Here is a 26534-nt window from a genome sequence, read left to right on the forward strand (position 1 = left end):
ATACAGAAGTTATGGAACGACCAGTGAATGGCCCCAGTTGCTCCTTGGCTGGGCACCTTCACAGATCATTCTCAGGGGACCAGGCACCCCAGAGTTCTTTCCCCACATTTCAACTTGGCTAGAGGGAGAATAAAGCCTATCAACCTGGAACATTGTGTTAATGATATTATCAACCTTTTCGGCATTACCCAAGACTCAAAAAATAATGGCTACCAAAGAACCATGAGCCTGGCCTCTAGACAAAAGGATCATGTACACGAAGGGCCCCAATTCCGAGACCTCAGAACAGAGCTAAGAGATGAAAATGGGGGCTCAGCTTGTGCCTTCAAAGACAACAGTCTCGACATCCATCTCCTATTTTACACTCCCAAAGCCACAAAAATGCCTTCGACCTCATCGTTTTATTTTGTGATTAATTTGTGACATAATTTAAAATATGGGAGAAACATGTGCATTCATGTGTTAATTTCAGTGCCTTTTTTTTAGAAATGTGGGAAATTGGAAATCATGTAAATGTCTAAAAGAGGAATGATTGAATAAATTGTAGAGAATCCCCGTGTTAGAGTATTAAGACCATTAATAAAATGATCATTAGGACCATGGGGAAACAGAAAAGAACAGTATTATTAAGTATAAATTTAAAAGGCAGAGTCTACAAACAATTACAACTATGGAAACACTTGCCTGTGAAAAAATACTCAACATCACTAATGACCAGGGAAATGCAAAAAAACTAGAGCACACTCACAAGCATGGCTATAATAAAAAAGAATAGCAATACTAAGTGTTGGTAAGAACGCGAACTTGAACTTCCATACGTTGTAAAATAGTACAACCACCTTGGAAAAGTGCTTGGTAGTTTGCTCCAAACATACAAATCTACGAAATGATCCCGCAAATCCACTCCCAGGTATTTACTCAAGAGAAATGAAAACCCCTCCAACAGTTGTACAAAAGTGTTCATAACTGCTTTATTCACAATGTCCCCCAACCAAAAACAACGCAAATGTTCAATAACAAGTGAATAACAAATTCTTGTAAATGTTTATAATGGAACATTAGTCAGCAATGAACACAAAGTCCTAGCGCCTACATGATCATGTGATAAACCTCAAAGACACCCTGAACAGCAGAGGCCAGAGACAAAGGGGACATACTTGATTCCACGAAGTTCTGGAACAGGTAGAACTAGGCTAAGGCAGCAGAAATGTTTAGTGATTGCCTGGAAGTGAGAGTGGGGTGGGGTGGGGTGGGGTGGGGTGGGGGATGGACTAAAGGGATAAGGGAACTTCATGGTGTAAAGGAAATGTTCTAGATCTTTAGTATAGTGGCATTACTCAGGTGCATATATTTGCCAAAACTCGTCAACCTGCACAGTTAAAATGTGTGAATTTTAAAGCACGTAAATTATACCTCAATAAAGGTAAGAATGTGTGTGTGTGTGTGTGTGTGTGTGTGTGTGTGGTACGTGTAATATGACATATATTACATATCCATACATTCACATACGTAGTCATATCAATACACACACACACACACACACACACACACACACACACACACACACACTGCTTGCCTGGGAGTAAAACCCAAAAGGAAATACACTAAAATATAAAACAGTTGTGTTTCATTAATGACATTATAGATGATTTCTTTTTCTTTTTCACTTCTTAGAGTTGCCATAATTTAACCTGTGTGGTTCTATGATAGAATAATAAATGTTCATTTTTTTTCATCACAAATTTCTGGAAGCAAGCACTTACGGTGATGTATATGACACACTAGGTTTTTATTGAATATGTGTCTGATGACTCCTATGGATTTCTTTTCCTGTATGTCCACCAATCTAAATCTTCAAGCCAATATCAAATCTCACATCCCCTACTAAACCGTTCATAATATCCTTGTCAGAAACAAAAACTGTCTTATATCATCCACCATCTCTTCATATATTGTTTCTCTTTAACCACATTGTCTGCTCACCAAGGGCTGGAATAATATCTTTATTCTTTGTATTCCCAACAATCCCTAGCACAGAAAAAGCACAGAAATTTGGAGAAAATAGATCTGACCCAGCACAGCGTCACTGTGTACAGTGGCACAGGCTGTGCACTGCACAAACTCTGAGCAATGACACAAATGGCTCCCCCTGCTGCATGAATAATGCCCTCTGGAGTTGTGCAAACAAAGTTCTTGGTCAGAGTCCCTGTCTAGTTTTGTGACCCTGAGGAAGTTACCTCCTGAGCTTTGGTTTCTTTATCTGTGCAATGGGAATGTTGAGATGATTGAATCAAGATAGTGTGTGTTCAAAGCCCTGTGCAAACTATGTGTTATCTCTACAATGTTAGATGTGATGATTCTCATAATAAATCTGGTCACTGCCTTTACAGCTTGCTCATTACCACCACTTCCTCATCAGCTTTTCCTCAATTCCCTGAAATTGTCAAACATGTTTCTGTTTCAGGGCCTTTGCACATGCTGTTCTCTCTCCCTAGAAGACTTTTGTGCCCACATCTTCTGGCAGATGGTTCCTTTGGGTGATTCAGATTTCGGCTGCAACGTCACTTGAGGCTTTACCTAAGCTTCCTAAAATAGCCTCCTCCCCGCTGTCATTTACTATCTTGTCACCCTGTGGTATTAATATCTGAAATTATTTTATTTGTTTAAGGCTGATTGTCCACCTCCCATCCCAAACCTTGTTGTGTAGAGGGTCTATGTCTGTTTTGTTCATGCCCTATCTCAAAAATCATTTACTGAATGAATGAACAAATACTTATTGGTAAGTAGGTGACATGCCGTATTTATTCAGTTCAGTCTGCCAACTGTTTTCCAAAAACCAGAGACTGTGAGGCAAACACGGCTTGTTCCCACCTCTGCTGAGAGTGGAAACCCACCCTAGTGGCTGAGGGAATCTGGCTAAGATGTGCCCGGCAGCCGCAGGTCTGAACATTTGCCGCTGACGCTGTGCCGGGTAAGGTTCCAAGTCAGCCACCGTGTCGTGAGGACACGGGGAATAAGGAGGGCATTGTGCTGCCCACGGAGACGGATGCTTCCGAGAACGGCTTGGGAAAGCACCTCCCTCCGACTGGACACACCTCTCCCAGCCAGGTACTTTGTTCCTTTCTCTCTTCCCTTTTTCTTTCCCCGACTGTGAGCAAGGATTTCAGGCCAATCAGCCTTACCTTTGTTCCTCCTAGCTCTCATTGTGGGGTTTCTTTAAAGTTCTGTGTTGGCATAAGCTCCGTCAGCGCCACGGTGGAATTTTCTGATCCATGCCAAAGATGGAGCTCATTAGTTTCCTTGCCTGGAAGAAAGAAAACACTTCTTTAGGAATTGGCGTGTTTAGCGTTCTGCTGAAGGAGGGTGAGGCCCACTTGCAAGGAAGTTTAATGTAGGTTTGTAGGTGGGTCATTTAGGAAAAACCAGTGCACTGCAAGGTGCTCACGGGCCTGCAGAGACCCCTGCGTGTTGCCCACACCGATGGCTACCCACTGTCCACTGGCTGAGTGCAGGGCAGGGCCCTGGCAGACTTAACCAGAGGCAGGAATGCACCCCCACTCCCCTTAAAGTGCCCACCCAGTACTTTCTAGAAAGTTCTTCTACCATCTCCTTCCCTCCTCTTCTGAAGTGTGCATGATTCCTGGAGAGGTGACTCCTGAGGTCCTGCTTTCCAAACTGGAAAACAGGTGGGTTATCCCCAGTGCCGGGAACTGATGCCACCAGATAAAGAGCCAGAATCTTTTCATTTTATTTTTAGTTTTTTTAATGTTTATTCATTTCTGAGAGAGAGAGAGACAGAGCATGAGCAGGGGAGGAGCAGAGAGAGAGATGGAGACACAGAATCCAAAGTGGGTTCCAGGCTCTGAGCCAGCAGCACAGACCCTGACGTGGGGCTCGAACTCACGAGCTGTGAGATGATGATCTGAACCAAAGTCGGACGCTTAACCGACTGAGCCACCCAGGCACCCCATAGAATCTTTTTATATAATGGTAGATAATTTAAAAGCTTATATTAAAATGAACTTTGTGTATTTATGAATAGAAAATGGTGTAGAAGGAAAAAAGTAAGAAATATTACCTTACAGGGTTGGAACTTCAGGTGATTTTTAAATATTTTTCATGATATTTTTCCTATATTATCTGCACTATGTATAGTATTCATATATACTGCTCTGATAAAACTAACAGTAAAATTATTTTCATTTTTAGAAAATCTGCTTTTGTGGATATATTTTGGAGAAGAATGCAAAAATATATACATGGCTATTTATGTATACCTGAATGACATCCTAATACAGATGATTTAGAGCCCGGAATCCCCACTCCCCGCCCATCCTCAATATCTACCTTCACCCTCCCCTGTCTTTAGAGTCAGTTTGGTGCAAATATTTAATAAGAGACATTGCATGGAGGGGCCTGGGTGGCTCAGTGGGTTAAGCGTTCAACTTTAGCTCCGATAGTGGTCTCGAGGTTCATAAGTTTGAGCCCCACGTCGGGCCCTGTGGTGACAGCTTGGGGCCTGGAGCCTGCTTTGGATTCTGTGTCTCCCTCTCCCTCTCTCTGCCCCTGCCCTGCTCATGCTCTCTTTCTCTCTCTCTCAAAAATAAACCTTAAAAATAAAAAGAGACATTGCATGGTAAGTCAGTAAGACTTTAGCGTGATTTAGTCTGAGTTCATCTCCCTCTCCCTCTCTCTCTCTCCCACACACACACACACACACACACACACACACACACAACACAGATAGTTCCTAGAACTCTGAAAGAATCCATGGACTCCCAGTATAATGACACTGGAAGAAGAAACCAAAGTTGCCTAAATTAAACCAGCTAACTGATTTCTGCCCAGGCCTGGATTTTTTCTGACGACAGTGACCATTAGCAGTCTGAAGAGGAATGTCAACGGCGTTACAGGCAATGTTCTCATCCCACCAAATCTAATTTTTCTGCAGTGCACATTCAGATCAGTGGAGACTGGGCGGTCGTGCTGAGCCAAGACAGGCGGCTTGATGTATGAGCTGGTTGGGGGGCCTGCCAAACCGAAGCAGAGAGCTCAACTCAACCGCCCTAGCAGGCTCTTTCTGAATTTCTCATACTTTTTTTTTTTTTCCGCTTCTGGTTAAAGACCTTCTTCAAAATTCTCACTAATGATTAAAAAAAAAAAATCTGATTAACAGAGTTTGAGAAGAGCCATGCGATGATTAAGTGGTTGGGAAAAGACGTGGAAGAAAGGCTCAAGGACCCACACTTTTAAAGTCTGGAGGGGAGAACCTGGAGGAGGGTATAGAATAATGATTTTAAGTGCCAGGCACTTACTAATCAACTGACATGCACTCTGTGAACACTTAGCAGATGCCAGGTCTTGAGCGGGGTGCCTTAGCTCTGCCCTAGAGCTGGGAAGAGTAAGGGTTTAAAAAGTAAGTACACAGTGACGTGGGAGTGATTTAAGATCGACAAAAGAGGGATGCCTGGGTGGCTCAGTCAGTTAAGCATCTGACTTTGGCTCAGATCATGATCTTGCAGTTCTTGGGTTCGAGCCCTGCATCTGGCTCTGTGCTGACAGCTCAGAGTCTGGGGCCTGCTTCAGATTCTGTGTCTCCCTCCCTCTCCACCCCTCCCCTACTTACTCTCTCTCAAAAAATGGATAAATATTAAAAAAAGTTTTTTCTTAAGACCAAAGAAAGGACTTCCCCAACCTGAAGCAGCTCGTTGCAGAACTGAAATCCCAGGGAATCCAGAAGGAAAAACGTACGACATAGGCCTTTTCTAAGTTTTTATCATTGTCGAAGAGTCGTGATTCCTGCACATAGACTCTGCCAGTGAACTCTGGTGCCCAGTTGTGTCAGAGCGGCCTCGACATGAGGGTGGGGAGGAGGACTGTAGCCAGAGGTTTTGTGGAAGAAACGGTTCTGTGGGTTCTGGAAGGGCAGAGAGAAAGCAGGTTCGCTCCAATCTTGCACCTCCACCAAGAGGAGGCCTGGCAAGTTTAGCACCTGATTCTGGAATGAGGGGCCACAGGCAGTTCTTGAAGGGTGGGAGCGAGAGATACTAATCAGAAGTGGGGAGAGCCTGCTGGGGGCTGAGGCACAGGGTGGGCGCAGATAGGAATAGCCACAGCTTGGCAAAGGTCGCAGCCAGCGGGCTACGGCATTCCACGAAAGTCTGGCAGAGAAACAACGATTTGATGTGGTGCCTCCTGAGGGGGTGAAGGCAGGATGGAAGCAGTAGTTTGGGAAAGTTACGTTTGCTAAAACTGAGAAGCATGGATGGGAAAGAGAAAGAAAAAAAAAAAGACATTCAGGTCTTCTCACGGTTCCTCTGTACCATTTCACTCTGTTTACTTTGGAGCATTTACCACAAGCTGAACGTTAGTCTAATGAATTATTGATTGCCTGCCCCCCTCTCTACCAGACTCTAAGCTCAGTGAGCATAGGGTGTTATTGGTCTGGTTCTCTGCTGAATTCTTAGCACCTAGCAGAGACTCTCGTGTGCAGTAATGCTCCGTAAGTATTTATTGAATGAATGAAGTAAATCAGGAATGGGGTGGGGGGCAAAATTCTGGACTCCTGAGGTCTCACTGCTGGTAATCACAGAGAAGAGGCAAGATGTCTAACCAGCTAGGCTGGTGAAGGATGCTTTGTGTACATGGCTGGAAAAATGAGGCCCCATCGTGCATCTAACTCAGTGGCTCTCAGGCTTTGTCCCAGGATGTCCAGTGAGAGGCATCTAGCCCTGCCAAGCTGACCTCAGGGCCACGAAACATTACTCACGACTGGTACTTCCCATCGCAGACCGAGGAGGGTGATTCCAGACCCCAGAGGGGTGTGTTACGGAAAGATGCCATTTCTGGAGTCTCCGAGGCTTATTCAACTTTGTCATAAGTGCGAAGTCTTGAAGAGCTACTGCACTTCTCTGAAGTCACCTGCCACGCATGCTACTGAGGGGAACAATAACACCACGTCTCTCCTGTGGTTCGAGTCAGGATCATTTGCAAAGCATTTTAGAAACAGGCAAGTGCCAGATAAACATCATCCATCTATTCCCCCCCCCCCCCACCGCCCCGCCTCCTTGCTTTCTTTGGGTGCTCACAACCAGCCAGTGGGTTAGTCCTCATTTTTGCAAAACTCCTAACTCCAAGCTCCCTTCCAATGTCACCCACACAAAACCAAACACTCTTACCAGAGTTAACTGTTACTACCACTAGCAACCTTAAAAATGGGTGATTTAGGTTCACACTTACCATCTAATTTCTTTGTGTAAGTTCTATTTTTCTTTTGACAGTTATTCTAGTCCATCTATAGAGATTTTTCTTTAAGTGCATAATAAAATTCCTCTGACTTTAAGTAACACTACTGCAAAACTTAAATCGTCTGGGGTATCATAGGTCTTCCGCTCTAGTTTTGCAAAAGTTGAAATGTGCTGCCTATGGAGTGGAAGGAGCTACGTTCTCTTTTAAGACTTTTGAATCTTAAATTTGTGTTTAAAAGCACCCAAAGGGCCCTACCTTCATTCATTCGCTCGTTTGTTCATTCGTTCAAGAAATGTTTAGGAGTTCCTGACCGACACGGTTGGTGGCTTCTCACATCCGGTCCGCCATTCCTGTGCATCTCAACAGCCTCTGATCGCAAACACCAGCAACCTTCTTCTCAGGGCTTCATCCGTGGTGTGGGCTGGAAATAGGAGTAGACTTCAACCAGTGGTGGATAGGAGCTGGTAAATAAGTACCCAAGCTTCCTTGCTTCTCAGTTTGGGTGACTCTGAGGCATAGTCCACACTGTCTCCCAGAGTTCCCTGCTGGAATTAAGGCTTCAGCTGCCTACAGAGGAAATGTGCTGACCACGCACTGCTCTTTGGCCGTCTTCCCTTCCTGTCTCACTTCTCCACTTCCTTCCTGGTGATTCCTAGGATCACCTTCCAAATAAACTGCCTTCACTCAAATCTTTTCCTCAATGTCTTCTGGGGAGACCCAACCTAGGGTGAGTTTGTGCAGAATCAAGGCATTGGGCTAGGTGTTCAAGGAGCATCGTGATGCATCAGATTGAGCTACTGACCCCAACGAGTTCAAAGTTCACACAAGGAATGAGATGTGTGCAGAAATGTCAACATGAGCATGTACAATATCTCATTGTTCTAATATTTTCAAATCTCGTTGGGTCTCTGTCTCCCTCTCTCTCTTACACACACACACACACACACACACACACCCTCTACTCTGGTCCAGATGACAGTGTGGAGAAGCCAACTGGCTCACGACAGCTGATTGTTACATTTTCAAGAATTTTTCAAGCAGTTCATTAAACACAGCCATTATTAAAATTTTTAATGATAAAGGGCATCTGGGTGGCTCAGTCGGTTAAGCATTTGACTCTTTATTTTGGCTTATCATGATCTTGTGGTTCGTGAGATAGAGGCCCGCATCAGTCTCTGTGCTGCCTGCTTGGGATTCTCTCTCTTCCTCTCTCTCTGTCTCTTCCTGGCTCTCTCTCTCTCTCTCAATATAAATAAATAAACTTAAGAAAAAGCTTGTTACAAAATTTTAATGATATAAACTTACAATGAAATAGATTATGTGAAAAACAAAAGTAATAAATACTAAACATCATCACTTCCCAAATATTTCACTACATTTTACTATTGCGTATGTCTTTGAGATAATTTATGAGATTATCTCTGTGATATATGAAGGCATATTGTTGCAAATTCCTTCCCACCTTTGTGTTCAGTGACTCAGTAGCTTGAAATCAGCTATGATGGGAGTAGTGACACCATTGAAATTGCCAATTGCTGCAAATTAGAAATGCCCCTTCTAGCCCCTACCTCCATAGCCAGTTGTTAAATATTTACCAGCGTAACATTCTCATCTTGCCTGGAATTTTGCAAAAGCCTACCAGCTGGTCTGGGGATCCCTCATTCCCACTAACTTAACTAATGCTAATGTAATCTTTTAAATGTGGATCAGATTGCAAGACTTTCCTGCTTAAAGCTCCCCACCCTCATTGGCTTCCCAATACCTCCTAGGGAATGCAGGACCTAGGTACCTTCCTGCTTCCCTTGCCTTTCTTCTCTTCCTCCTGGAGCTCCAGCCATACAGCCTTCTTCCTGTTCCCTGAACTACCTGCTAAGCTTCCGGCCACCCCTGGCTTTTTTTCACTTATTCTTCTTATCATCGTTTCCAAGACAAGATCAGCTTTTTCTCATGTTTAGGTGTCAACTCAACCATCACCTCCCCAGGAGGGTTTCCTCTGACCATGTTCTCCATCACTAGATGCTGCTCTCTTTTTCTTATAGCCTTTTGCACCATTTTAATTCATCTTGTTTATTTATTGGTTGACTTGTCTACTTTCTCTCACTAGAGCTTTAGGAAAGGAAACCCATTACTTTGTTCATGGCTGTCTCCCCATCACTTAGAACAGTGACGGAAACATAGCAGATACTGAGTTGGATTCATCTGTTGGATGGATGGGTGCACATGGCTTCGTCTCTCCCCACTGTCATTCATCTCTGAACGTTCCACAGGTTGGTGGCTACCTTATCATCCACTCCTTCTCTAAAACTATTTCCCAAAGGTCCCTGGTGACTCCTGAGTTGCCATGTTTAACACATAGTCCAGTCTTTATCTTGCTGGATTACCAGGATGCATTTAACAGTGCTTACCATTCTTTATTTCTTGAAACTCTCTCCCTTCCACGAACCCCGATCCTCTCCTGATTTACCCTTGCCATCTTTCTTGGGCTCAGTGGTAGATTGCCTCGGTAGTGCCTTTCTTCACGCCTGGCCATATTTCCCCTCCTGTTGAATCTAGGCTTGTCGACGTGACATGCTTTGGGCAATAGAACAAGGTGGAAGTGACACAGTTGTAAGCCTTCAAGAGACTTTGTGTATTTCTGCTTGTTTTCCTTTGCTTCAGCTGTTGCTGAGGTGAATGCCCCTTTTACCTCCCTGATCCAGGAGAAGGGAGGGATCCAGGTGGAGCAGTACTTCTAAGATGCCCCAGTCAAGCCCAAACTAAAGGTGAACCCCAGCCCACCCAAAGATCCAGGCATGGGCCAGCCAAGATCATCTAAGACTTGAGCCTTTTTTAAAGCTATTGAGGTTTGGAGTGGTTTGTTATGCAGCAAAAGCTGATCAATACAGACTCTTTTGTGGGTTTTCCATTCTCTGTCCAGGACTCTAGTCTTGGCTTTCTCCTGTCTCCATCCACATGCAGCTCCCAGCTCTATATGCCACACATGAGCATCTCCGTCCTTTTGGACCCCCACTCATGTACTTGGGTTTCCGGTGTGTGTTACCCACACTGGCCTCAGCACCTGGGCTTCACGCCCACAGAAACGGTGTCTCCACCCGGACTTCCCTCAGCCTCCTCAAACTCCACATGTCAATAAACATGTAATAGCCTCTCCAGTTCCTGTCCCTTATGTGTCCGTTCTCCTGTGGGTCCTGCTCCAGTGGTGTCACTCAGGCCAGGAACAGTGGCTCGCAAGTGGCAAATCTCTGTCCCTCACCCCATGGTCACCAACCCTCACCTATTTCACCTCCTAATCACCCCTCCCAAAGGATCATTGCATCCCCCGCTCCTACCACTGTCCCATTCCTAAACCCTCATCTCTGGAGCTATCATAACGGTTCCTCAACCTAGTGGGTCCCCAACCAAGCTGATCATCACTATCATGGGAAAGAGAGTGCCAAGGGAGTGATGTCTGCTGTCATTGATCACAAACCTTTCCCTGAGTCACCACCACTGAAGGTCAGAGTTACCCCCTCCACACATAGGTACAGCACACCTTCCGGTATCTGACACCAAATGCAGGAGTTACGTGCATGTGCACTGAGCCAAACACTCCTCTTCTGATTAGCCCTGTGACACTGGGCAGGTTATCTAACCTCTCTGTGCCTCAGTTTCCTCATCTCTAAAATGGAGATAATAAAAGGGGCACCTGGGTGGCTCAGTCAGTTAAGCATCTGACTTCGGCTCAGGTCATGAGTTCGAACCCCACGTTGGGCTCTGTGCTGACAGCTCGGAGCCTGGAGCCTGCTTCAGATTCTGTGTCTCCCTCTCTCTCTGCCCTTTCCTGGCTTGCACTCTGTATCACTCTCAAAAATAAATAAACATTAAAAAAAATTAATAAAATGGAGATAATAACTGTACCTCTTTATTGAATTATTCTGAGTGTTATTAAATATTTTTACCTATATGTAGGGCATCTCAAATAATGTCTGGCACATGACAAGATGTAAAAATGTTACATATTGTCACAATGACTTTTTCCCACATAACATTTAATTCTGTTTGTCATTTATCATCCTTTCATAGATGTCGATAAAGCAAAAGCTCTTTTTACACTGTAAGATATTCTCATCTTTCTACTCATTTAAAATAATATTTGCAATTTAGTAATAGAAAGCAAAGCACAGCCATGAGTTCATAGGCCATACCAGGTAATTACTCTTGTATATTTAGGGTTTCCTATGAAGAATGTTCTATTTGTTTTTAACACACAACGAAAACCCAATACGCCCTCTTTTTGAGTCAGGTTGATTGAAATACAATTTCCTTACAAACCAACTTCACCCTTTCAAGAGAGGGTGATTTGATCATGTGACCATCACTATCACCAAGATATGGACCATTGACATCACCCAAAATGGTTCCCTTGGTGCTCGTTATGATCACATTTTGAGACTCGTCTCCTCTTACGGTCTTCTGCAAGTCTTGGGGGTTCTGGCAAAACAAAACAACTCAGAGTTGCTCCTAGTGCATCATGCCAGCTTGGGTCACCAGGCCTTTGTCCTTGCTCCTCTCTCACCGGGTGCACCCTTCACCCACTCTCTGGGCTAGGTAACTGCCACTTCTCTTTCAAGCTTCTGCTTCTGTCACCCCCTCTGCTCTCCTCAGTCTAGGTTAGCGCCCCTGCCTGAGGGCCCTCCATCACCTCGGGCCTCTCTCTCTGGCCCGTTTACCGTGACAGCCCCTCATTGGACTATCATCCAGGGGGATGGCAGAGACCTGTTTCCCAGGCTCTAGCCTCGTGCCCAGCACTGAGCAGACAGGACCTGGAGGCTGCAGTGTGCCACGGGGTCTCTCTGCTGCCATGGAAGGCTGTGTGATTTGGCAGATATGAGCCTGCGATAGAAGACACAGCAGGGCCAGGGGCCCTGAGCCTGAGGGAAGCCCCTCTGGCTCCACACAGGCACCCCCATCCACCTAATCCTGGGGTGGTTCCTGTTTTCCCCAGACACACCATGGGAGAGCCGCAAGATCAAGACACGCTGACGACGCTGAGCAGGACCAAGGCTGGGGGGCTCCGCGGGCACGTGGTGAGAGTCAGGCTAGGCCAGGCGGCAGGGGCAGTGGGGCGTGGGGGCTGCCCTGGCCCTAACAGAACCTGGTGGAGAGAGGACAAGGAGTAGGGAGGGAGGACAGGCAAAGGCTCAGGCCAGGCCACCTCTCCATATTGAAACATACACTGGGATGAAGCCAAACCAAATGTCAGATTATGGGAGGGAACATAGAGCCCCTTTTGGGGAAGTACCCCTCACCCCTAGGAATCCTGTAATCCTTTGCAATCCTGTAATTCACTTGACGTATTTATGGAACATGTGTTTACTGAGCCTCTACTCTGTGTAGGTGCTGTGTCAGGCTCGGCATCACAGTTGCAAAGAAGACACTACTGTGACCCCTCCACACCCTCCAGGCACACGCATCCTTCTGCCAAGGGCTTCTTGTTGCAAGCGGCTGCCTTTTTCTGCCAGAAGGCTTTTCTCTGGGGCATGAGACCAGTTAAAGTCCTCCCAGAAGAAGCCCTCAATCAACGAGGAGTGGGAGTGGTGGGTAAATAACACACCTCCTCATCCTGCAGGTAGGACGTCTCTGGGACATGTGCCACACAGTGTCCCGGCATGCCCAGCGATTCTGAGCCCTGGTTGCCCACACCAGTCACTAGCCTGATATTGTGCTACTTGCCTGACACAGCTCTCTCCCATTCTACTTCTCTACCAATGTGTCCTGTGATTACCGCCAAGTGAGTCACTTGAATCCATGTCAGGATCTGCTTCTGGGAAAACCTAAACCCACAGCAAGGCCCTCAGGGGCAGTTGAGCCTTCACCTGGTCTGCATGTCACTCTAGGCTATGCCCAGCCTGGTAGTGAATACCAGGCACTCAACAAACACCAATGAATGCATGAATGAATGAATGAATGAATGAACAATGAGTGACTTTCTTCTCTAAAACTCAGATTGCCCTAGAGGGATACATCCATGTTCAGAAAAGTTAACCGGTTTACCCATGGTCAATTAGAACTAGCTGATGTGGGGCACCTGAGCTCAGTCAGCTCAGGTCATGATCTCACAGTCGTGAGAGCGAGCCCCGTGTTGGGCTCTGCGCTGACATCTCGAAGCCTGCTTGGGATCCTCTCTCTGCCTCTCTGCCTCTGCCCCACTCATGCTCTCGTTCTCTCTCTCAAAATAAATAAATAAACTTAAAAAAAAAAAAAAGAACTACTTGATATGCCGGCCAGAGGCTGAGATTCTTGACTTTTATTTCAAGCGGGGGCTCACCGCTGGAAACAGACTGAGTGTTGAAAGTTAATCCAGGTTAATTCCCTTTGATTAATCATTAATGTGTTAAGGAACTGCTGAGATTAAAAATAGGAATGAACGGTTTAATTTCAACTCCGCCCCTCTAGTCCCTTACCATTTTTCACATCTTTCTAACAACAGCTAGTACCGCACCAGTGACAGAGCAAGGGGTAATGTGAAATTGCCCAAGAAACATGTATTAGGAACAGGACTCTGCAGCCTCAGGGGCCAGGGAAGTGGTGTGGAGATTAGGCTGCAGCAGCCCTTTTGGGTTTTTGGAGACCTTAATTTGAAAGAAGCTGGCTTTGGCTCACATTCAGAGTTGGCCTTAAAAGACCCTGATATAATGGTTAAAAACCAGGCCTAAAATTATCTTAATTGAAAGACTTATTTGGTTATGAAGAGACAGTGTTGGCTTGTATTGAGGGGAGGAAACTACATAATGAAGAAGTACTATTTGTTCAGTTTTCAGGGAAATGGGTGAGTTTGCTTGGGTCAGACCCCCTCACCCTCTTCCTTACATGGAGCCAAACGCCATAGGGTGGGTTATATTTATTGCTCTGCCAGTTGTGCTTTGTACCAGTAACTCTATTAGACTGTACTCAATTGCACCACCCCTAAAAATGGGTGCAATCACATCCACCTTGGATTCCTTGTGCACCTTCTGGCCTTTCCATCTCAATTCCTCCATTTGCTCAAGAAAATCCTTTCCGGTACTGAATGCCATCTCTTTGAAGATTAGAACTTGTCCTCTCGGGGTTGACCCCCAGCCGAACTTGTCCTCACACCCTGGGCCCGGTGGAGCCGCTGCTGGGGGGCGGGGGGGAGTGGGATTCAGTGGCTTTAAATAAGGCATTCCTCTCTGCTGTTGGCGGGTTGCGCAACCGCGTTCAGGGTGACACCCACCGCCACCTCAGCCTGTCGAGATCCAGGGGCTCAGGCCCGGCATCCCCTGTATTCGCACCTTCTGCAGGCTGCCTGGGCAGCGCCCGCCCCAAGGCAGAGACTGCGAGCGGTGCCGCGGGCCTGGGATGGGCGGGACCTACCGGCGCCCCCTCCCGCTTTGGCTGGGCGTTTCGGCCCCGCCCCGCCCCCGCGCAAGGCCGAGCGCCGCACCGCACGACCCCGCCCCTCCCTGGCCCCGCCCCCCGAGGCTCCCCGCAGCTCCTCCCCTCTCCCATTGGCCGAGGCGGAGACCCTCCTCTTCGCCCAATGGCCGCCGCCGCGGCTCGGCCGCCCGCGCTCTGACTGGCCAGTGACCCGCGGAGTGGCGGGGCGCGGGCCAATGGGGAAAGGCGGCTCGATGAATGGCTGGCCCGGGTGGGGAAGGCAGGAGGCGGCGATCCCGGCGGAGGGGGCCGTTCGCCAGCTCCGAGGCAGAAAGTGCCACGACTCCACACGCGCGCACGCAGCCAGCGAGCGGCCGGAGCGGACGGCGGACGGGGCGGACGGCGTCGGGGTCGCGGTGCCTGCAGCTGCTTGGGGGCGGCTTCTCGGCGGAGGCTCAGCGGGCTTCTCTCCCGGTTCCGCGGCGGCGGCGGCTCCTGCCCTTTCGCTCTCCCTCCCGCGTCTCCGGCTGCAGGTAAGAAACTTGGCAGGGCCCTGCAGCGGCGGTGGCGGCGCGCGGGCCGGGCCGTCGGGGCGCCGGGGCCGGCCGCGCCGCGAGTGACACGTCTCCTTGGCGGCCCCTCCCCCGGCGGCGCCGCCCGCCGCCGGCCGTCGCCGCGGCCACCGACCTTCGGGGTCGGGTCGGGCCCTGGGGGGGCGTGTTCCGGGTGAACCCGGTGCAGGGGCGGCAGTGGAGCGCGCCCCGCGGCGTGGACCCCACGCCCCTAAGCGGTCGGAGGGGACCTGCGGCGGCCTGGCGGCACGACGTGGCGACCCCTCCCTCCCTGCGGGCCGTCGGGCCGGCCCGCACGCTCCGAAGTTGGGCGAAGAAAGTTGGCGGTGGGGCGGGGCTGCGCACAGCTGGCGGAGGAAGGGGTTAAGTTTCGGGAAGCGGCCGGATGACGTTGCCGGGCTGGAGTCCGGGCTGGAGGGGTGGGGGGGGGGGGCGGGCGGAAGGCGGCGGGGGCCGGTCGGGGGGGAGGAGGGCGGGATTGAATGGGGGGCCCGCGGGCCCAGCACGCCCGCCTGCGGGCTGCGGCCTGGAGGCGCTTCCGGGGGGCGGGCGGCCCCCGACAGGGCTGGCCCGGGACGCGGGGCTGCAGGGGACGCCGTGAGAGCACCGTGGCCGTCCGGGGTCCGGACTCCCGAGCGGCCGCGATGGCAACTTCCCGGAGTCGGGCGGCGGCTCCCTGCTCCCCCTGGCGGCGGGGCTAGGGGCACCGTTTTCCCGGCCGGGCCGCGCGGAGCCCGGCGCGAGGGCGCCCAGCGGGGTGACGGGGCCACCCGGGCCCTGCCCGGTCCGCCCCGCCCGCGCCACGATGAATGGCCCGGCGGTGCCATGCCCGGGCGGAAGCGGGCACCGGCGGGCCGGGGCGCGCTGGCACCCGGTCTGGCGCTCGCCCCAGCCCGCCGGGTTCCCCAGTCCGCGCCCTGGGGCAGGGAAGACGGGCTGGGGTCCGCGCTTCCAGTAGGGCGTCCGGGAAGCGTCAGGGACCCTTCCCCAGCTTACAGACCATAAATGGTAGCTCATTGTGGTATAACGGTTAAGGGAGTGGGCTTTTGAAATCCCTGAAGCTCTGAGGGTGACCAGGGCCAAGCTGCCTCACTTCGGATGTCTCGCTTTCCCCTCTGAAAAACGGGATTGCTTATCATTTCTACTTAAGAGAAAAGCTGTGAAGACCCAGCACGTGTAAGGAATAGCCAACAAGTGTTGCCTGTTAATGCTCGGATGAGTTTTTAGGGGCTTGTGGGGCACCAGAGGGAGGTGGAGTCTGGGGCTGACTCCAGCCCGCCTGCCACAGACCGAAGGCTCGCATAAGTCCCAGGGTCCAACCGATGCCTCTCTTACAGACCCCCTGCGCAAGCCCCTTAACCTCTCCGAACCTGGGTTTCCTTATCTGTAGCCTGGAGAGATACCACCTACTCTCTCACCGCATGGTCAGAGGAGCCTCCCCCACAAGTGCTGGGAAAAACTAGGACCTTGTGCAAACAGACGGCAGTTTGGCAATACTCCTGGAGGTCGGAGGTCAGCAGAGACTGGGAAGCACCAAGGAAATGAAACTTTAAAGGGTGCTTGGGAGCCTCCCACCACTGTTTGCTTATTGTGCTGGCTGGGGGCATCTGGATGGTATATTTTGGAGGTTGAGGAAGTGGGCCCACTAGGACCTCACATCCTAGGCTAGATACCTCTTTAGAACTCTGGCTGCTGAGTGTTTCTAGAGACCTGGGTCTTCTTTCTCGTAGTCTTAGGAGGGACAGCTGCACATTTTATGCCAGCTCTACACAGTTGGGGAGCCTTCTCCTACTGTCTCTGCCTGCCTCCTTACACTTTCCTTCTGTGTGTGCTCTTAACTTCCTCTTAATCTGACACCAGAGAGGTCCTGGTGATCCTGCAGCATGCTGCCTACGGTGGTGATGTCTCAATTACTTCATGAACTTTCTAAAGGTCAGCTCCACCAGGGGCTGCCAACCTGTTTCCCTTCCAGAAAAGAAGCTTCCGATTCTAAGGTCCTGGAGATACCACTTCCTTCTCTATTTAAGCAAAGGAGGAAAAGTGGGGGCATACCTCCTACTAGGCTAAGTTTTCCCTTAACCTGGAGCAATGCAGACGTGGCCTGCAGGGCGGCTGGGATGGGGACAAGTGAGGCGTCCTGGGGTTTGGAAGCAGAGGACGGCCAATGGGGAGAGCCATAAGCACTCTGCTATAACAGGACTCCTTTCTTTTGTAGTTAGGAATCAGCCTCTCAACATCTATAAAGAGTTTAGAAGTTAGAGTGGTACCTTGGTGTATGAATATTTTTTTTTGGTGATGGGAGAGTTTTAGATAAATCCAAGTCATTGAGTCACATTTTAGCAATTAAGCTCTTTGCTGAAGAGTCAACAGGCTGCAATAATTATACAGTACCAAATTCTGTCTAAGTGGTTGAATGGGAATGATTTAACTGGAATATTGGCTTACTATGTATGTAACAAGGACACCTTTTAAAAGTGTCAGGACCCCAGACTCATTGTTCTTTTATCTCTGGGAACTTTAGCTAATGAATGACACATAGGCAGGGACTCAAAAGTTCTTTCCAGATAGCAGAGTTTTCTGCCCTAAAATCTTGCTTCAGGAGGGAAAAAATAACGGTCAGTCCGAATTACAGAGGAAGAGTCTGTGCTATCCATCTGTACATCCTAGGTCTACTGTAGTTAAGGCCTGGCCTGTAACATGTTGAATGTTGACTGGTAGACCGCCATACCTGTCAATATTCTCTCAGTTATCCAACTACTTTATTGGACAACTCAAGCTGAGCCCAGTTTGGTTTTTAAGGTTTACTGTTTAGTAATAGAGTCCACAACTTCAGTGTGTACCTAGGCCTTGCACAACCTCATTCCATAGAAAAGGTGTTGTTCCCATTCTACTGCTGGAAATGTGGAGGCCCAGCAGGTCAGGTGGCTGTCAGGCCAGTTCCTGTTGCCCAGTTCCTGGGCAGTGTGGGCGTGGCCTTCTGAATGTTCACCCACAGGGTCCTGTAATTCCACATTTACTGGGATAGTAACTACTCAAGGGAAGACATGGATCTAGAAGATTGGAATTAAGAGCTTCAGAGGAAGAAAGGTAGACAGCCAGTTGAAAATGTGATCAGTGCAAAAAGGTATTTTTCATTTCTTTATGCAGTGTCTCCTGCATGCTGGGCCTTCAAACATTAAATATAAATGAGTGAGACCTGTTTCTCGTGCAAAGAAACTGTCATCTAGGGGCATCTGAGTGGCTCAGTCGGTAAAGCGTCCAACTTCAGCTCAGGTCATGATCTTACGGTTTGGGAGTTTGAGCCCCACACTGAGCACTCTGCTGTCAGCACAGAGCCCTCATTGGATCCCCTGTCCCCCTCTCTCTGCCCCTCCTCTGGTGGGACTTCTCTCTCTCTCTCTCTCTCTCCCTCTCTCTCCCTCCCCCTCCCTCTCTTTCTCTCTCAAAATAAATAAACTTAAAAAAAAAAAAAAAAAACTGTCGTCTACAACTGTGTTGTCCAATACAGTAGCTGCATAGAGTTGTTTAAGCTGAAGACAGTTACAGTGAGGCCAGTAAAATATGGCTTAGTCACACTAGCTGTATTTCAAATGCTTAGTAGCCACACGTTTGCAGTGCAGATTTAGATCATTTCCATTATCATAGAGAGTTCTCCTGGGCAATGCTGGTCTGGAGATAGCTGGAATTCTTTTTTTTTTTTTTTTTTTTTTTCTTTTTCTTTTTAAGAGTTCCAGGTAGCTGGAATTCTTTAAACATTCAAGTCTCTGTTCTTGATCATTTAGGAATATTATGTCGAACCACATAAAATGCCCCATTTTATACGTTAAAAACGGTTGACTTAGTGGCAGTTCATGGGCTTCACCCTAATTGCCTTTAGAAAACGTTTATTCCTGCCTCCTTGTGTGCATTGTAAATTGCATACCAAGAAAAAAAAGTGGGTGGGGGAGCAGAACAGATAGTGGCCCTGCCCTGGGGAAGTTCTTACCTATTATCAACAGCATCAAAATGGTCAAACCAAGCCAAATAGGTATTGGGCAGACAGCATATGGCTTGTAGGGAAAGTTAATATTTAATTCTAAGTGAGAGCGTGGGCAAGAGGGCCATCCAGCATTATAGAAAATTAACTCAGGGACTTCCTAGAAGGTTGTTTTCTTGGGCAGACAAATTCTGATGAGTCTCCTGAAACTGGCAACCGGACTCCCACAGGTAAAAACCGGACACATCTAATATGTTTAAGTGCCTTGAGTGGCGTATCTCCCACTGTCTAGCAATGGGAGCAACTTTGATTTGTGAGCAAAGTATTGCATCTGAGTTCGATTATTTTGGCAAGATTGGAACAGCTGCTGGTCCCTGAACCTTACACTAGCAGTGTATTGGTGTTTTCATAGTTGGCTGGCATAAATTGTTTCCTGGGTCATTTGCAGGACTCTGTTCTCTGTATAACTTCGAAAGAATCATTGGACGGTATTTGGGAAGACTTTTTGAATTCTTGGCTGTTCTAAGGGGCTTATCTTAGTACTCCACAGAGAATAAGGTAAAGCCAAAGTTAACAAAGAACCCAGAATGATGGGCAGCTGCATATTCTCTTTTCGGTGGGAGAGGAGGTCCACTGAGGTTGGTTTAGAAGTTATCAGCTATTTATAGGAATAATGAATGTCATCTGCTGGCTGAAAAGTTGGACTAAAAGTCCATCTTAAACTGAAACTTTAATTCCATGCCCTAACCCTGGTCAAGGTGTGAGTGAACCAGGTCTGTTTTAGGCTGTCTTGGGACTGGTTCCAGGATGGTGCCCTGTGTGGACTGAACTTGGCCTGCATATGAGATTTGTTCGGCCAACCTCATGTTGTTAAACAGCTGAGCCGCCTTCTAAAGGAGAATTTCTTCATTAAAGTCTAGATTTGGGAGTTCTTTTGGGAGAATGGGAGTGTGTGAGCACAGCAGGTCTATTCTCTTGCATGGCAGGCAGGGGCTGTGGTCATCCTCTCTGGTTCGTGGTTCGTTCACCAGCATTCCTACCCTGGTTTACATTCCATGCTTAGTATCGGTGGTCTCCGAGGGGGCACTGTCTGCTGCGGTGTCTGAGAGCATAGAGGAGTTGGAGGGCATCCGGGTGTGACCTGAGTGGTCACTACTGTCTCCCACTGAGCTGCAGTTTGGGGCAGAGGGAGAAGTGCTAGTTGGGGTTCTGGTCCTAGAAACAAGCTATGTGAGCTTGGACATGACTTTGTCCTCCCTGGGCTGTCATTGCCTCTTCATGTAAAACGAAGCTAGGCCAGATGGCTCCATCTCTCAGGCCACAAACTTCGGTTTATCCTTAATTATTGGCTTTCTGGTTCTTGTATCTTGTACAGCAGCAAACCTCCATGTTCAAAACAGAGCAGGAATGCAACCATTCTCCCCTCTTCCGCTGGCACTACCCTGATCCAGACCCCTCTCTTCTGTGGATTACTTCACTAGCTCTCACCCCCTGCCTTCTTAGCACTTCTCTGCTTGAGACCCTCCTTGGCCAGAGTCTTCACAGTGGCCTCCAAGGGCCCCGCTTTCACTGTGGCTTCACTCCTGCCATTGCCTGTGTCCTCTGCTCCAGTCACATCGGCCTATTTATCCGTATGCTTTTGCCTCAGGGCCTTTGTATGTGCTGTTGCTGTCCACGCAGCTGGCCGCTGTTTCTTTTTTTTTTTTTTTTTTTAATTTTTTTTTTTTCAACGTTTTTTATTTATTTTTGGGACAGAGAGAGACAGAGCATGAACAGGGGAGGGGCAGAGAGAGAGGGAGACACAGAATCGGAAACAGGCTCCAGGCTCCGAGCCATCAGCCCAGAGCCTGACGCGGGGCTCGAACTCACGGACCGCGAGATCGTGACCTGGCTGAAGTCGGACGCTTAACCGACTGCGCCACCCAGGCGCCCCTGGCCGCTGTTTCTTAGAAGGCCACAGGGCTTGCTCTCCCCCATCTTCTTCCCTACTTAAAGTGACAGCCCCTAGTGATCCCCACCCTCACCCCTGCTCCCTGGCCTGCTTCTCCGTATTTCTTTTCCTTCATTATCATCAGCCAGACATGCTGCACGTGGGACTGACTTTGTCTGCTCTGCCAATGCTGGGATCTGTCTGCTTTCTTTCCCCTTGGTATCCCTAATGCCTGGAACAGTGGCTGGCACACAGTGGATGCCCATCCTTGCCAAGCTAATGGGGAGAGGATTTTCTAGTGCTTGTGTTCTAGGAATGTATTATTGTTTAGCCTGAAGTAGTCAGGATTCCTAGAGCATCAGATATAAAACACAAAAACATATTATAGAGCCAAGTGATTTTTGGATTCCCTCCAGCCTGGCTGCAGTTGAGAGGTTGACAGTAACATTCATGGAGGAACACTTTGGAATGGGGATGATCCTGCTCTGCTCACAGAGTCCAGGGGTTTGAAGTGACCCTAAGTGGAAGGCCTGGGCATTGGCTTTCTCCCGGGTGTCATAAGCTTCCAGGCCAGTTATATGTACACATTATATATATTACATTATATATATATATTTTAATGTTTATTTTTTGAGAGAGAGCAAGTAGGGGAGGGGCAGAGAGAAGGGAAAAAACAGAATCTGCAGCAGCCTCCAGACTCTGAGCCATCAAGACAGAGCCCAACACAAGGCTCAAACCCACGAACTGTGAGATCAGGACCTGAGCTGAAGTTGGACGCCACCCAGGTGCCCCCAGGCCAGTTATATTAATCTCAGTCCTCTCTGTCCCTTCATAGCCCCCCATCCATGTCAGGGTGCCTCACCAGCTCTGGGTCCTTCCCAGCTGCTCCGCAGTTCCCGGAGGAGAATCCACAGCAGGCACCCTTGATTTCCTTCTGTGGCTGATGAGCATTGGTGGGGCTTCAGGGAGTAACTGAGTGTATCAGCGACCACACGCTTACCAGGAAAAAAAATGTTATTTTTGCTTTGAACAATGTGACGGTTCTGCTCTGAGAAGAGGTGGATTTTGTGTTTAGTGAGCAAGAGTGTTCCTTAGTGGTAGGAGGAAAATTCTTTTCTTGTAGTTGGCATTTTATTCTCTCTTTTAGTCAGACTTCGAGGAGTACAGGAACTGATGAGGTTAACCTGCTACCTCCCGCATGGAGGTTACTCTCCTTGAGCACTTGCGTGTGGAAACCAGGGGAGGTGGGAGAAGATGGTCCAGGCAGGTGGTCTGGTTGGTAAGAGTCCGTCCCAGGTTTACCCCCATCCTTTTGTTTCTCCCCCAGCTCTTCTGCTTTGCTTCTTGGCAGAGACATGAAAAGTAGATCCTGGATTCCTTGCCCTTCCTTCCTTCCTTCCTTCCTTCCTTCCTTCCTTCCTTCCTTCCTTCCTTCCTTCCTTCCTCTTCCTTTTTCTTTCTTTCTTTCTTTCTTTCTTTCTTTCTTTCTTTCTTTCTTTCTTTCTTTCTTTCTTTCTTTCTTTCTTTCATTTTTGTTTAGTTTTGAAAGAGAGCATGTAAGTGAGGGAGGGGCAGAGAGGGAAGGGTAGAGGACCTGAGGTGGGCTCTGTGCCAACTGACATGCCGCTGGAGCTCACAAACGTGAGATCATGACCTGAGCCAAAGTCAGACGCTTAACCGACTGAGCCACCCAGGTGCCCCGATTCCTCTCCCTTTTTGATGGGCACATCTGGCCTATTTGTTTGACCTGGGACGGTGGAGACGCTTGTTCTGCCCTAAGCCCAGGTGGGATGTTTTTCTGGAACTTCTCATTCAGTGGTTAGAATGTACCACTCAACTCCATCAAAACTGTTTTCTTTTCGATTAAGGCTCATCCTGAATAGGAATTCGATGTAGTCCTCTTTCTGTGCAATACACTTTAATTTCTTTCTGAGTTCTAGATGTTTGTAGTAAGGAAGGGGGGAAAAACCAAGTAATTTTTGGAATTTAGTAGCAATCACAGTGATTGAGGAAACGAAGGGGTCAGTGCTGAAGAATAAATGAATTATTGACACCTTTAATGAAATCTTACAGTGATGTGTCAGCGGACATTGAAAAGGTCAACTTTAGCCACGGCTCCAAAGCCCAGGCACCGTTTTCTGTGTTAAGTTGCTTCCCTGTTAAGTTGGGAGCTTATTAAGTTGGAGCCTTATTCTGAACAGTTTTATTTTATGTATTTACGTATGTGTGTATTTATTTATTTTTGCATTTTTTTCAATGTTTATTTTTGAGAGAGAATGTGCGCATGAGCAGGGGAGAACAGAGAGAGAGAGGAGGACAGAGGATCTGAAGTGGGCTCTGCGCTGACAGCAGAGAGCCCGATGTGGGGTTCGAACTCACGAACCACGAGATCACAACCTGAGCAGAAACCAAGAGTCAGACACTTAACCGACTGAGCCACCCCGGCACCCCTGAACAGATTGATTTTTCACTCAATGCTGTCTGGCGGCCAGCGCAGTAGGTGTGGCCACAGACTGTGAGGTGACTGCCTTCCTGCTCCCCCCTCCCCCCACCCCAGCTACCCACCTCTTTGGTGGGAGCAACGCGGCCACGCCCATGAGAGGTCTGGGAGGTGGCAGCAGCTACGGTGTCACAGATACTCCAGGCACTGAGGATGCTCCTCCTTCAAGTTCCGGGTGATAGAGTTTTTCCTACCAGAGTGGGCATATGTATTTTTAACTCTTTAGTAATGCAAAGTACCTACACAGAAAAGTGCTCTGTTGTGAGTCCACTGCCCAGTTTTAAACTGCCACAAACTGATCACCCTGTTTAACCAGCAGATCAGGAAATATTATCCCCCCACACGTTCCTCTTCTGCCCTCTCCAGCTGCTGCCTGTCCCCAGGGGTAGCTGCGCTGCTGGTTTCTGGCACGCAGATTTGCTCCATCGAATTTGAACTCCAGGTAAATGGAATCACAAAGCCCGGCCCGTGCTCTCTTGGGTCTTTCATTTGATGTTGTGTGTGGGAGTCATCTGTGCTGTCGGCCTCGTAGCTCATTGTCATTGTTGTGTAGTACTCCGGCTTGTGAGTCCATCACCAGTGCCCATTTCATTCTGCATGGGTACTTGGACAGTTTCTGATTGGGGGCTTATAATATAGGAGATGTTATATTACGAAGTATAAAGTCCTGCCCCTCATTGTGGTGACCGCTTATCTACATGGCCATCAGGTCTGTACCTAGGAGTGGGATTATGAGCCACAGGGAGGCATATCCTCACCTTTAGAGGAGAGGCCAGACTTCTTCCCAAGGTGCAGGTACTCATTTCTACTCCCACCAGCAGTACAGGAGGGCTGGGGACATATGATACAATGGCTGATTTTAAAAAGGAACCAGAATGAAGTTTGCTATTCCTAAGAAATAGCTCACTCATCCCATACTTCCCCTTGGTCACAGAGATGGGAGCATCTGGCCAGGAAATTCGTTAATACGTGGTGGGCCTTTGCAAAAGGCTTGTGGAAGAGGGTCAGGTTTTGTTGCCCATGAGCAAGTGCTCTTAACCACAAATCTGAGTGGAAAGGCAGCTCCTCTTCTCAGCAGTTAAATGAAGGGAGAGCCCTGATCCGGGGATTGATTTCTTTATCAGATCCACGCCCCCAGGTAATGTAATGAGTGTTGGAGTATTGAGTGGATTTCTTAAAAACAAAGGAGCCAGCAGTCGAGTACCAGAAGTCATTGGAGCCCTGACCCACGCATTTCTAACCTGAAAACCCTCCCACCTTGGAGAATCCTTGGCCAGGGCCCCAGTTGGTGGTGGAAGGACACCCTGCAGGCTCCCCTCTTCTGGGGATTGGATGTCTGTCCAGAGCTGGATTTGGAAGTCTCCCTGGCACAACCAGCCCTCCTGTCCTGCAGCAGGGATGATCTCATTTTTCTTTTAAGAGCTTGATTGGCTGGGATTTCATTTGGCGAGGAGTGCCAAATGGCAATGTCTTTTGGTCCAACAGTGCCAAGAGTCAGTAGCCCAGAGAAGTGAGGGGCCACTGTGCTCTGGCGATGGGGTGGACTGGGTGGGATGGACCAGTCTAATGAACGGGGTGGGGCAGGGCAGGTGCTACATAGCCAACAATAAGCATCTTCTGAAAAGCAGGGAATGGCTTGAAAAATACTCTTTTTTATTTAAGTATAATCTACAATATTCTGTTGTGTACAGTAGTGATTTGTATACGTTGGGAACTGATCGCCACGATAAGTTTAGTTACCATCTGTCACCATGCAAAGTTAATACTGTATTATTGACTGTATTCCCCATGCTGTGTATTACATCCCCCTGGCATTTATTTTATAACTGGAAGTTTGTACCTCTTGGTTCAAACCTCACCCATTTCACCTCCTCCCACTCCCAGCCTCCCTCCTCTCTGGTAACCACCACTCTGTTCTTCATAGCTGAAATCTGGGTTTAGTTCAGTTTGTTTCTGTTTTTTAGATTATGACTTACAAGTGAAATCATGTGGTATTTGGCTTTCTTTGTCTGACTTACTTCATTCAGCATAATATCCTCAAGGTGCATCCATGTGGTCACAAATGGCAAGATTTCATCCTTTTCTTTGCCTGAGGAATGTATGTGTGTGTGTGTGTGTGTGTGTGTGTGTGTGTGTGTGTGTGTAAAATAGACCACATCTTTTTTTTATCCATTCACCTAACGATGGACACTTAGATTGTTTATTCTTAGAAGATAGGAGGCCAAAACCTCGGTGAAAGGAGTAGCCTTGGACAGCAAACACGGCCCCGAGGGCATTTGGCAAAGGGAGCAACCGCTGAATTTTGATGGCATCTCTGGGCACAGGAGGCAGTATGATGGAGGACCCTACCCCTCAGAACTGCAACCACAGAGGACTGCTACACCGTCAGGGTGAAGGCGAGCCAGAAATAAGCCCATTCCCCTCCTGAGGACTCGTTCTCACGAGTGGTTCCTCATGCAGATCCCGTGACCTAAGTGGGAGGAAATTCTCCAGCCAATTTTAAAGTTCTTTATTTCAGAGTCGACGAAGACTGTCCTTCTGGGCCATCCTGCAAGTGAACAGATGAGCAGATCTTTGAAGGACCGCCCCTTTATTCGGGCTTAGTGAATCCCCATGTGTAATTTTCACAACGAAGTGAGCAGTTCCTGGTTAAGAATAAGTAAACGCACAAAGAGTGCAGAGCAGTATGAAAGAGGACCAGCAGAAACAGATTCATGAAAATATGAGACAGTAGAGGGGTTGACTCAGATTTTGAACAATGCCTCTCACTATACTTAAAGTAATAGACAAGATCAAAAATACCTACAGGGAAAGGAAACTATAAAACAACCTGGCAAATTTGGAAAAGGAATCAGGTTACCACTTCTAGATATGAGCAGCTCAATAATTGTAATTAAAAACCTAGGGGTGTCTGGATGACTCAGTCGGTTA

General features: G+C 48.2%; 1 protein-coding gene across 3 annotated transcripts in view; it reads left to right on the forward strand.

The window, feature by feature from the left end:
• The first annotated feature begins 14895 nt into the window (after positions 1-14895).
• Positions 14896-26534, forward strand: part of RRBP1 (ribosome binding protein 1) — a 65004-nt gene continuing 53365 nt past the window's right edge. For 2 of the 3 annotated variants that reach the window (XM_058684809.1, XM_058684811.1), the window contains exon 1: positions 14897-15158. The gene's annotated coding sequence lies outside the window, so the exon portion shown is untranslated. Of the gene's footprint in view, positions 15159-26534 lie in introns of all 3 variants that reach the window. The other variant, XM_058684810.1, reaches the window with a different exon arrangement.

Source organism: Neofelis nebulosa, chromosome 9, assembly GCF_028018385.1.
Source record: "Neofelis nebulosa isolate mNeoNeb1 chromosome 9, mNeoNeb1.pri, whole genome shotgun sequence".
Taxonomy (NCBI): domain Eukaryota; kingdom Metazoa; phylum Chordata; class Mammalia; order Carnivora; family Felidae; genus Neofelis; species Neofelis nebulosa.